Genomic DNA, 13,429 nt, shown 5'->3' on the forward strand with positions numbered 1-13,429 from the left:
TGCCTCCGGAGGACACACAAAGTACTACACTCAAACGTGTAGCTCCTCCCTCCAGGCTATATACACCCCCTGGATGACAATCTAACCAGTTCAATGCTTTGTGTTCAGGAGGTCACACACACACATGCATTCTCTGATTTTTTCATTTTTATTTTGATTTTAAAGATTTGGAAGAAAAGCGGGTCCAGTCTGGACTCCCGGCATGTCCCTTCTCACCCCACTGTGTCGGCGGTGTTGTTAAGGTTGACTTTACAAGGCTGGAGCCTTCACATGCCGCGCTCCTTCACATCCTCTGAGAGGCTCTGGGTTGAAGTGGGAGCCGTCACGGTCCTCTCTGCTTGCAGGAGACCGGTCTCCATCCGCAGCCCTGTCTGGTTCCTGCTGAAAGGAGCGTTTAACCCCCCCTCAGGGACTGGCCCTGCGTCTCAAAAGCTAAGTATTGAGACGTTTTTCAGGGGTCCCGGGTACTTTTATTAGGGGGAAAGTATGTTTTTTATCTTTACTGTAAATTCCGGCCGGTTCTGGGGGTTTCCCCTGAGAACCGCGCCGAAGGTGCCTGCTCGTCGGCCGTATGTTAAAATCTAGGCCCCGGCTTCTGTTTGGGCCTAGTTTCGGTTTCATCTTCCTCTGCATGTCATTCATGCAGGGGAATAGAGTGGCGCCGCCCACCGGCCATCCAGCAGAGGGGAGGACACTCCTCTCTGAGGAGATGTTTCCCTCCCCTGCATCTCTCCTTAGCCCTCCGGTTTCCCGCTCTTGGGCTAATCTCCGCCCCCCCTCCTCCTCCCAGCGCCATTTTCTCAGCGTTTATCACACTGATCGGCGCTGGCTGCTGAACCTGCTGCTTTCTAGGAAGGCTGACGCTTTACTGGGGGTCCGAGCTGTGGAATCCGGAGGGCACACAGAGAGCGGTCTGGTAAGCCACAACCTCTGGTTGTGGGCTTTATTATACACTCTCAGGACATTCTATACGAGTGTATTCTTACTGCAGAGCTTCCACCTCAGCAGCATGTCTGTCACCCGGAGCAAGGCTGCAAACCTGTACGCTATATGCACTGCATGTAAGCTCATTCTGCCAGAGCCAAGCACATACCCACATTGTGATGCCTGTGCTAACATGGTTGTGTCTCAGCCTGGAGCCTCCTCAGGGGTACCTCCGGCTGCTCCGGCCCCGGTGGCTGAACCCCCGGCTTGGGTAGCATCCTTTTCCAAAGCTATTTCCCAGTCTTTTGCCGACTCCATGGGGCAGCTGTCCCAGACACTGCTGACCATGCATCAGCCCTCTTCTCAGGGTGCCTCTGCTGCTCCGAGCTCTGCAGACCTCTCAGAGCATGTCCTAGGATCCCGTCCCCCTAAACGGAGACGCAGGGACCCTTCTCCTTCCTCGTCCCACGGCTCTGATTCACGAGCCGAGGTGCAGGGCGAGGAGGATTCGTTTACTGTGGGCTCAGACGCTACCTCTATGTACCCCATTGACTTGTCTGAGGGTGATGCGGATGTTAGTGACTTGATTGCGTCCATTAACTCCGTACTGAACCTCAACCCACCAGAGTCAGAGGAACAAGCCTCTCTGGTAGAGATACACCAGTTTCTCACCTAAGAGAGCTAGGAGTATGTTTTTTAACCACTCCAGCTTTCAGACCACTGTTACCAAGCCCAGGGCCTGTCCTGACAAACGTTTTCCGAAGCGTAGTTCTGATGACCGTTTTCCTTTTCCACCAGAGGTGGTTAAGGAATGGGCCCAGTCTCCAAAGGTAGACCCTCCGGTGTCCAGAATCTCAGCCCGCACAGTCATAGCTGTGGCTGATGGCACTTCTCTTAGGGATCCCACTGACCGCCAGGTTGACCTTCTGGCCAAGTCTGTATATGAGGCGGTAGGAGCCTCTTTCTCCCCGTCTTTTGCGGCAGTGTGGGCTCTTAAGGCAGTCTCTGCCTCTCTGGCGGAGATACATTCCCTCACCAGGGACTCTATGCCTGACATGGATGCCTTAACTTCTCAAGCTTCGGCTTTTTCATCCTACGCCATGTCTGCCATCCTGGAGGCTTCTCACCGCACGGCGGTGGCCTCCGCTAACTCCCTCGCGATCCGCAGGATCTTGTGGCTTCGAGAGTGGAAAGCAGACGCTTCCTCTAAGAAGTACCTTGCGAGTCTCCCTTTTGCTGGGTCCCGGCTGTTTGGTGAACAACTGGATGAAATAATTAAGGAAGCTACTGGCGGGAAGAGTACTTCCTTGCCACAAACTAAAACCAGGAAACCTGTCCAGGGCAGGAACCAATCGAGGTTTCGTTCCTTTCGTTCCTCTAACTGGTCATCCTCTAAGCCCTCGACCTCGTCCACTACCGCAGCCAAGGATCGTAAACCCAACTGGCGCGCGAAGCCGCGTCCTCAAAAGACCGGAGGAGCCGCTGCCACTAAGGCAGCCTCCTCTTGACTATCTGGCTGCGCCAGCAACGTCCTTGGTCGGTGGCAGGCTCTCCCACTTTGGCGACGTGTGGTTTCAACACGTCTCCGATCAGTGGGTGCGAGATATCATCTCCCACGGCTACAGGATAGAATTTTCTTCCAGCCCGCCAAACAGATTTTTTCTGTCCACCCCCCCCTGCTCCAAAGCCGCCGCCTTCTCTCAGGCCGTGGCATCCCTGCAGGCCAACGGTGTAATTGTTCCGGTTCCCGCCCGAGAACGGTTCAGCGGTTTCTACTCAAACCTCTTTCTAGTCCCCAAGAAGGACGGTTCCTTCCGGCCCATCCTGGATCTCAAGCTTCTCAACAAGCATGTTCAGGTGCGGCACTTTCGCATGGAATCTCTGAGATCGGTCATTGCCTCAATGACCCAAGGAGATTTTCTGGCATCCATCGACATCAGAGATGCCTATCTGCATGTGCCTATTGCGGTTTCACACCAGCGTTGGCTACACTTTGCAATCGGAGAGGAACATTTCCAATTCGTGGCTCTCCCCTGCAGCTTAGCCACGGCCCCTCGAGTATTCATCAAGGTAATGGCAGCAGTGGTTGCGGTTCTGCACCTCCAGGGGTTGGCAGTGATTCCTTACCTGGACGACCTTCTAGTCAAGGCCTCATCCAGTGCAGACTGCCAGCGGAGTGTCTCACTCACTCTCGCCACGCTCGTTCAGTTCGGGTGGCTTGTCAACCTGCCCAAGTCCACTCTGACCCTGACCCAGGTGCTTATGTACCTAGGGATGCAATTCGAGACTCTGCCGGCACTTGTCAAGTTGCCCTTAGTCAAACAGCAGTCCCTTCGTCTGGCGGTGCGCTCTCTGCTGAGGCACCGCTGTCATTCCATCAGACACCTCATGCAGGTGCTAGGTCAGATGGTGGCGTCAATGGAAGCGGTTCCCTTTGCCCAGTTCCATCTGCGTCCCCTGCAGCTGGACATTCTCCGCTGTTGGGACAAGCGGATCTCTTCCTTGCACAGGCTGGTGGCTCTGTCGTCACAGACCAGGAGCTCCCTTCAGTGGTGGCTTCGGCCCCTCTCTCTGTCACAGGGACGCTCCTTCCTGACTCCGTCCTGGGTGATCCTCACCACGGATGCCAGCCTCTCCGGTTGGGGAGCAGTATTTCTCCATCACCGAGCACAGGGCACTTGGACTCCGTCCGAATCAGCCCTCTCGATCAATGTGCTGGAGATCAGAGCTGTGTTTCTAGCTCTCCTAGCCTTTCACCACCTGTTGGCGGGCAGGCACATTCGAGTTCAGTCGGACAACGCGACAGCGGTTGCCTACATCAATCACCAGGGCCGGACTCACAGCCGTCTGGCGATGTTGGAGGTTCAACGAATCCTCCAGTGGACGGAGGACTCCAAGTCCACCATATCTGCAGTCAACATCCCAGGCGTGGAAAACTGGAAGACCGATTATCTCAGCCGTCAAACCGCGGACAGCGGTGAGTGGGCCCTGCATCCGTCAGTGTTCAGATCAATCTGCCGCAAGTGGGGCACTCCGGAAGTGGATCTAATGGCATCCCGGCACAACAACAAGGTTCCCGTTTACGTGGCTCGCTCCCACGATCCTCAAGCCTTCGCAGCGGACGCACTGGTTCAAGATTGGTCTCAGTTCCGTCTGGCCTATGTGTTTCCCCCTCTAGCTCTCTTGCCCAGGGTTCTGCGCAAGATCAGAATGGAGGGCCGTCGAGTCATAATCATTGCTCCGGACTGGCCCAGGCGAGCTTGGTACCCAGACCTGCTCCGTCTGTCCGTAGGGGTGCCGTGGCATCTCCCGGACCGCCCAGACCTTCTCTCTCAAGGTCCGTTCTTCCGCCAGAATTCTGCGGCTCTCAGATTGACGGCGTGGCTCTTGAGTCCTGGATCCTGACGGCTTCAGGCATTCCCTCTGAGGTCATCTCCACTATGACTCAGGCTCGGAAGTCTTCCTCGGCCAAGATTTACCACAGGACTTGGAGGATTTTCCTGTCCTGGTGTCGCTCTTCCGACCATGCTCCTTGGCCGTTCTCCTTGCCGACCATCCTGTCTTTTCTACAGTCCGGTCTACAGCTAGGACTGTCCCTCAATTCCCTCAAGGGACAGGTGTCGGCTCTGTCGGTATTGTTCCAGCGGCGTATCGCCCGACTGGCTCAGGTGCGCACCTTCATGCAGGGCGCATCTCACATCATTCCTCCTTACCGGCGGCCCTTGGATCCCTGGGACCTTAATCTGGTCCTCACGGCCTTACAGAAACCCCCCTTTGAGCCTCTCAGGGAGGTTCCTTTGTTTAGACTTTCACAGAAAGTTGTTTTTCTAGTAGCCATAACTTCTCTCAGGAGAGTTTCTGATTTGGCTGCGCTCTCTTCGGAATCCCCCTTTTTGGTGTTTCACCAACACAAGGTGGTTCTTCGTCCGACTCCGGACTTTCTCCCTAAGGTGGTGTCTCCTTTCCACCTTAACCAGGACATTTCATTGCCTTCTCTTTGGCCGGCCCCTGTGCATCGCTTTGAGAAGGCGTTGCATTCCTTAGATTTGGTGCGGGCGCTCCGAATCTGTGTCACGCACCGCCGTTTTTAGGCGATGCACCTCACTTTTTGTGCTAACCACTGGTCAGCGCAAGGGTCTCGCTGCTTCTAAACCGACCCTAGCTCGTTGGATCAGGTCGGCTATCACCGATGCCTACCAGTGTTCTCAGGTGCCTCCTCCGCCAGGGATTACGGCGCACTCGACCAGAGCTGTCGGTGCCTCCTGGGCTTTCAGGCACCAGGCTACGGCTCAGCAGGTTTGTCAGGCTGCCACGTGGTCCAGTCTGCACACTTTTTCGAAGCACTACCAAGTGCATGCTCATGCTTCGGCAGATGCGAGCTTGGGCAGACGCATTCTTCAGGCGGCTGTCGCCCATTTGTGAAGTTAGGTTTTGCCTACTTCTCAATTTGGTTTATTTCCCACCCATGGACTGCTTTGGAACGTCCCATGGTTTGGGTCTCCCATAAGGAACGATGAAGAAAAAGAGAATTTTGTTTACTTACCGTAAATTCTTTTTCTTATAGTTCCGACATGGGAGACCCAGCACCCTCCCTGTTGCCTGTTGGCAGTTTTTTGTTCCGTGTGTTTCACCGGCTGTTGTTAGTAGACAGAGTAAAACTCGGAAAGACCGGAACTCTATCTCTACTTATGGGTGGATGTCCTCCTTCAGCTTTTGCACTGAACTGGTTAGATTGTCATCCAGGGGGTGTATATAGCCCGGAGGGAGGAGCTACACGTTTGAGTGTAGTACTTTGTGTGTCCTCCGGAGGCAGAAGCTATACACCCATGGTTTGGGTCTCCCATGTCGGAACTATAAGAAAAAGAATTTACGGTAAGTAAACAAAATTTTCTTTTTCTCTCGCACCCATCCAAGTGAATGAGGCGAGAGAAAAATCGCACTGCACTCGCGGTACAAAGGTGTACCGCGCGTGCAGAGCGGGAATCACAATAGACGGCTACAGAGGAGAGAGGGAGAGAAATCCCTCCCTCCCCTCCTCCGTGCCGGCCCGCCCCCCTGTAGTGCTGGTCCGCCCCCCCCCCCGCATCGCCGGCCCACCCCCCGCAGCTGAGGTCCGCTCGCAGGGTCGGACCTCAGACGCAGGCACACTCGCATGACACTCTGCTCCTGCTGTGCTGCCAGCGCGAGCCAAGTCTCATGCGAGCATTGTACTAGTGCCCCGTATGGTCCCAGCCTTACTCCAGTAGTCGTGGGTCTGAGGATTACTGGTGATTAATTCCTAGATATGAAGTGAATCTTCTCATTTGTTCTAGATTCATCTGAGGAGCCCGAGTTACATTGCAGCTATTTTCTAAGGTTTATATGTAACAAAAAAAAAATAAAAAAAAAAAAAACTTCAGAAGGGAATTAAAAAAATGAAGTTCTGTTGATTATGGGGGTTAGTGGCCATGAAGCATTGTGTTTTCAGCAAATGATGATAAAAAAGCTGCAATGGCAATTCCACACTAATTGTGCAGATTTGCCACTGCAGAGGGTATAATATAAAAATCTGTATACCGCAACCCTGTGGGATTAATCGTCCTCCAACTGGCGTGTCATCACATGTAGCCTGATGATCTAACCTTATAAGAAAAAATTTATTTATTTTTATATTACATTTTTTTTTCTTTTACTTTTAGACATTGGAGAAATGTATATTTCTACATGTCATTTATAGCAAAATCTGCGCTTTGTTTTTTTTCTTGATCTTTCCCATTGAACTCTGTCTGCACCATAGATTGACTGCGCTGTACAAAATTTCCACAGACCCACGGATGAGATTTATTTAAATCCCGGTACGTTTTTATCACTGCCGTATTCCTTTGCGATTTTTTTTTTTTTTTTTTTTTTTGGTCCCAAATATCTGGATAGAAAATCTGCAGCAATTCCAGTGCTTGTGAATTACGCTTTATGTATGTGCACATGGGACACAGATCTGTTTTGGGTGAAATTTCATAAAATGTCATCCACAATTGTATTCTTGTAAGGATATGTGTGCACGCTGCAGTTTTGTGTTGTCACACAAAAATGCACTTTCTGGCCGAAAAATGCACCTGCCAGAAAATACATCAATAAAAGGCTTGCATTTTTTGTGTGTTTTTGTCCCATGCGTTTTTTAGTAAAATCTATGGCTGGAAGGGCTAAAAACGCACGAAGACAGATGTTACGATCTTCTTTTCAGTCAAGGAGGTGAAGTCCGGCGTCGCACGCTACGATATATCAGGCGATATGTTGTCGGGGTCACGGATTCTGTGACGCACATCCGGCATAGTTAGAGATATCGTACTGTTACACCTCCGAACGACTGTGAACGAGCAAAAATACTCACCTTATCGTTGCTCGTTGACACGTCGTTCATTTTCATAATGTTGTTCCTCCTTCTGTGCGCCGGTTGTTCGTCGTTCCCGAGGCAGCACACATCGCTCCGTGTGACACCCCGGGAACGACAAACACAGCTTACCTGCTTCCCGCCGGCAATGCGGAAGGAAGGAGTTGGACGGGATGTTACGTCCCGCTCATCTCCACCCCTCCACTTCTATTGGCCGGCCGCTGTGTGATGTCGCTATGACGCCGAACGTCCCTCCCCCTTCAGGAAGAGGATGTTTGTTCCCCACAGCGACGTCGTCCGGGAGGTAAGTGCGTGTGACATGGGGTTAACGACTAATTGCCCGTGACGCACAAACGACGGGGGCGGGTATGATCGCACGATAGATCGTACCGTGTAACGCCGGTCTAAGGCTTCATAAGCCTAGGAGTCTGTTCACACAATGCCATTTTCAGCAGCAGCCTACAAACAATGATAGAGCTCAATACCAGCAGCCCGGCTCTATTATTGGAGGACAGCGGCTCATGTCAGGATTGTTTTTGATGATATAGTGTAGGAGCTTTTGTACAATTCCCTAGTACACGTGGAGCTTATGTATAATAATGTCCCCGCTAATGCTTTAACCTATGTTCAAAACCGACCCCACAATAATGTGCATGAATTACAGGGGCCCGGATGGTGCAGTGCTGATAGAACCCTAGTGGAATATTGACCTAATTCTGCATAATGTATGTGTACTGTGCTTCACTTATAGAACTGCCGCTCTCACTGCTTGTCCCGATCGCAGGTATTGATATGCTTCATGTACACACTTGTTGCTGCCGTTTTTTTTGCATCAGTCTTATTCGCTGGTTTTTACACAGTTTTTGTATTGTATGAATTGTGCCCAGATTAAAGATCCCTTCTTCTATTGCCTTACTAAACCTTGTACTGTTTCATTAGAATGCAATGAACTAACTGGGTTTTTCCCTTTTTAAGCCCCATTCAGACCCCTGTGTTCAGACCGTGATGCACGGACTGGCTGACGGTCTCCTGACCCAATTGTGACCGCCTGATAGGAATATACAGACTGCAAAGTGCAGGTCAGGAATCCCGCGCCATCTCCTGACATCAGTCTGTATATGGACCGTTTTCTATAGATGTCTGAATGAGGCTGAAGAGTAATGTTTTTTGTGCTGCTGGCTGTTCATCAAAAAAAGATACTACATTAACACACTAAAGGCATAAGAGCATCTACATTTAAAGGGAACCTCTTATCCATTTCATGCTGCCCCAAAGCACAGGCAGCAAGAAATCCAGACTTGCGCACTCGATACAAAAAGATTGGTTTTACTCTGAAGCATTTTAATAAATATGCTAGTTTTGAATAATACCACGTCTTGGGCCGTAATGTTCAGTGAGCGATCCCCTCCATTTTCTACCGGTCATTTCTGCTTGATCGAGGGTTGCATATAGGGAGAGATCTATCAATTAAGCTGAAATGACCTCATTTTTTTTAAAGCTTTTTTTTTTTTTTTTTTTTTTTTTTTTTTTTTTTAAGGCTACAGTGTTCCAGAGTAAAACCTAGCTTTCTGTAATGAGAGAACTGTTTTCATTAATTCGTTCTGTGATGATTAATTTTAGACCTTAAAGGAATCTGGTCATCAGTTTTTTTTTTTCTTGTCTGACTAAAGACCTGCACCTTCAGCAGCGCCTGTGCAGTGTTCCATAAAGGTGTTTATTATCCCCTGACTCCCCCTGTATACACCCCAAAAACCTTCTTAAATTCTCCCACTCTCTATGTAAATCTGGATAGTCTGGTCCAATGGGTGTTCTTGGTGCAGCATCTATCCCTTTTCTCCACTACTGATCTCCGTCCTTTTGCTTTGATTAAGTCAGGATGTATGGTGTGCACACTGCCAAAAAATAGGGAAAGGTTCTGAGGTGCCAGTGAGGGGACAAATTTTACTTTGATTGACAGGGATGATGTCTCCTGCGTTACCCAGATAGACGAATGAAATCTCACATATCTTCAGAGACATTGCTAGCTCACGCATGTGCACTTTCCTCTACCCTGCTGCAGGCAGAACCCAAAACATAAGTGCGCATGCGCCATCCATGTCGCAGGGCAAAATCTAGCACCTGCTCATAGACATTGACCATGCACACTTTGCCTGCAATAGTGCAGAACAGAGCGTAAAACATAAGTGGGCATGCATGAGCCTGAGATGTCTCTGCACAGATGTGAGATTCACATCAATCAGCAGTGGAGAGGTAAGATAAACATCGCACCAAGGATGCCCATCAGACTGGAAAGTCCGGATATATGTAGAGCACTGGAGAATTTAAGTAGGTTTTTGGAAGATGTACAGGGGCAGTCGTGATAATCACATTTATGAAATGGAACACAGGGGCTGCTGAAGGTGGTAGTCTTTGTTCAGGCATGAAAAAACTGACAGATTCCCTTTAACTTCATGTAAAATTTGGTTTTGAAGACCTTAGAAGTCACCATAAAATTAAAGGGATTTTCTGGTTTTGGAAAACCTGAGCTGCAGTTTAAAAAAAACAAAAACCTTGTCCTTTACACATCCTACCCAGGTCCAGCCAGGTCAGGTCTGAATCTCTACTACTGTTTCCGGAGTCTGTCATTGTCTGCAATCAGTGAGCCCACTCTTTGGCCTCAGTGCTGTGAACTTGATGTCAATTTTTCTAACAATAATCTCCAGATGCAACAACCGAGGTTCTGTGCTGGTTTTGAGTAAAAAAAAAAAAAATTTCACATGAGAAATGGGTTTTCAGAAAGCTTTTTTTTTTTTTTTTTTTTTATTTTTAAAGTATATACAGAAAAAGCAAGTTCTTACATACTCAATATGGACAATAGTGTGGGGACACATCGCTTAATCATTGAATTCATGTTTAAGTTCCATTGCCACAAGTGAATAAAAATCCAGCACCTAGCTATGCAGTCTGCCCTTACAAACATTTATGAAAGAATATCCCATGTTCAAAAGCTCCCGGAACCACAGAGACTCAGCCGTGAAATGCTGAACTGAATAAAGTCCAGACACTGCGAGGTTGCTCGGTGCTGAAGTGCCTTATATCACCAAGCACAATGATAACCAGTGGATGGAGATGTGGAATGCACGACACCTCCGGACCCATGAACAGTGGCAACGTGTTTTGTGGAGTGGCGAATTGTGTCCATCTGGCACTTTGGTATCATCTTAATAATAATGAATATGTATTTATTTGTAGAACAGCTAATATAAAGAAATTGCCTCTTTTACAGCTGGCAAAGATTTCAATTTTTCAAGACCTTTCTCACTCAATGGAGTAGTGTGCAGCTGTCTCCATGGTCTACTAACTTTTTTCTTATTGTGGGTTCATTCGGATGACTTGCAATATTATTTTCCATGTAGCCTGATGGATGAGTCTGGGTTTAGGAAATGCCAGGAAAACATTAACTGCCTGATTGCATTGTGCAAACGTCAGTTTGATGGCGGAAGGATGAGGCGGTGGAATTGGTTTTCTTGGGTTGACCTTGGCCCCTTAGTTCCAGTGAAGGGAAATCTTAATTCTTCAGCATACCAAAACATTCTGGACAATTGTATACTTCCAATATAATATTACATGTAATGGTCAGTAGATTATGTGATGAGACGTTGATCCAGGGAACTAGTCTGATTGCGGTTTGTGGATTCAGGAAGGAATTTTTCTACTAAAATGGGGCAACTGGCATCGGCCTCGTGAGGTGTTTTGTTTTTTTTGTTTTTTTACCTTGCTTTGGATGAACATGTTAGGCTATAGGTTAAACTTGATGCACTCATGTCTACCTTCTACTTAAACATTATAAAACTTTGTGGGAACAATTTCAAATCCTGCATGATGATACCCCGGAGCACAAAGCAAGGCTGGGTGAGGTTGGCATGGAAGATCTTGACTGGCCCACACAGAGCCTCAACCCTCTCCTCCACCAGCAGTATCTGACCTGACAAATGCTCTTCTGGAGGATTAAGCGAAATTTCCGCCAGACATACTCTGAAATCTTGTAGCAAGCCTTTCCAGAAGAGTAGGAGCTGTTATAGGTGCAAAGGGGGAATGAAGTCCATATTAATACCTATAGATTTAGGATGACGTGATAAAAGCTCCTTTAGGTGTAATGTGTGGGTGTCTAACTACTATACAGTGTGTCCACCCATATCCTGTCCACCACAATTAACTTGAGAATGGCGGCAGCTATAGGCAAAGAAGTGGTGTCTAGGTATAGTAAAGTATCCATGCGCTACGCAGTGAAACTCCCCTATAGTGCCATCTGGTGGAAAACAACGGAGTTAGCATTTTTTATCTCAAAAATGAAACGAGAGAGTAAAAAAGTGAATTAATAAATTGTAGGGCATCATCAATTCAATACGAATCGACACTTTGCATACAGAAATGCTATGATATGAAACTCATGAACCCCCCCAAAACATTGAATGCTGGTCCCGCATATGGCGCTCATTTAATTTTGATGCTCAAAGTGGCCACCATCTACTGCAATGCACATCTGGACTCTGGACAGCATACTGTATCTAGCTGCATGTTGTGCAATATGGTAGGTGACACGTTTGCACAAGCATCTGTGATACATCGTCGTAGGTCCTGCAATGTTGGTGGAGGGGTCGCATACACCTGCTGTTTGATGTGACTTCACAGAAAAGTCCAATGGGGTCAGGTCAGGTGAGCGTGGAGGCCACTCCATACAGCCACCATACCCAATGACTTGTAGGAAGGTCTCCATGAGGTATCGCTTCACGTCCGCAGTCTTGTGAGTTTTACACGTTCTAATGATAGCATTTCTGTATGCAAGCTGTTGATTCGTATTGAATTGATGATGCCCTACAACTTTATAATTCACTTTTTTTCTCTCTCGTTCCGTTTTCGAGATAAAAATGCTAATTCCGCTATAGGTGGTTTCATTGTGTAGCGCATGGCTACTTTACTATACCTAGACACCACTTTTATGCCTATAGCTGCCGCCGTTCTCAAGTTAATAGCGGTGGACACTACACACTGTATATAAAGATCTTTCAAGTGCTTATCCATATCTCCTCTGCCCCCTTTTGTCTGCCTGTAAGATAACCTGCTGCAGCAGAAGACCTCTTTCTGTGCCTCGGCCATGGGGCCAGGCTTCTACAAACCACCATTCAAAAAGGCAAGAGATGAACCCCTGTATTCTATGGAGAAAAATAAGTGATAAAAATTATTTTTTCATAATTAAAAGAAAACCCTTTTTTATTTCTTGTTTTAAGGAATTTCTCAAGAAATGAAGAAAAAAAAATAGTGTTATAGCTATATTGCTTAATGCTTCTATTATTGCTCATTTTACGGTATCTAGTAGCCAATTATTAGGATTTTTAAAAAGAAAAAAAGGATGATACCTGGAAAAAAAAATCTTTGTTTCATTTAGATGGTACCACACGGATGTGTGACTGTAGCCTCTCCGATATATTCATAGATTAATAAGGCTGCTTTCACACATCCGGTTTTTCCTGTGCGGCACAATCCGGCGCTTTGCAGAAAAAACGCAACCCTTTTTTTTGCCGCCAGTTGCGTTTTTTTTGCATAGACTTTACATTAGTGCCGTATTGTGCCGCATGGGCTTGCGTTCCTTACGGTTTTTGCCGCATGCGGCAGATTTAGCCGATGCGGCAGCCGGATGGAACGTTGCCTGGCACGGTTTTTTGTCCGGCAAAAAAAAAACGCATCGCGCCGCATCCAGACGATGCAGCGCGATTTGCAATGCATGCCTATGGACGCCGCATGCGGCAAATACCGCATCCGGCCGCCGCCTGCATTTTTTTCCACTGCGAATGCTCAGTAGCCTGCCGCAAGCGGCAAAAAACGGACGGGCCGCATGTCAAAAACTTATGCAAAGGATGCGCTTTTGTCGCCGCATTCGTTGCATAGGTTTTAGAGCCGAATTGGCCGGCTCTGCTAAAACCGGAGGTGTGAAAGCAGCCTTAGATACACATTGTGAGGAGGAAGGAGACGCAGACTGCGATGGCGGATGTTATCTAACAGAGTGCAGGAAATGACATGACCCACGGTAATCTGGTTACTTTTCCTGATGCGTGTGCGTGCTTCTGCTCCTTTGATGTCATCGTGGCTGTCATATATCGG

Source organism: Anomaloglossus baeobatrachus, chromosome 1 (genome assembly GCF_048569485.1).
Source record: "Anomaloglossus baeobatrachus isolate aAnoBae1 chromosome 1, aAnoBae1.hap1, whole genome shotgun sequence".
Lineage (NCBI taxonomy): Eukaryota > Metazoa > Chordata > Amphibia > Anura > Aromobatidae > Anomaloglossus > Anomaloglossus baeobatrachus.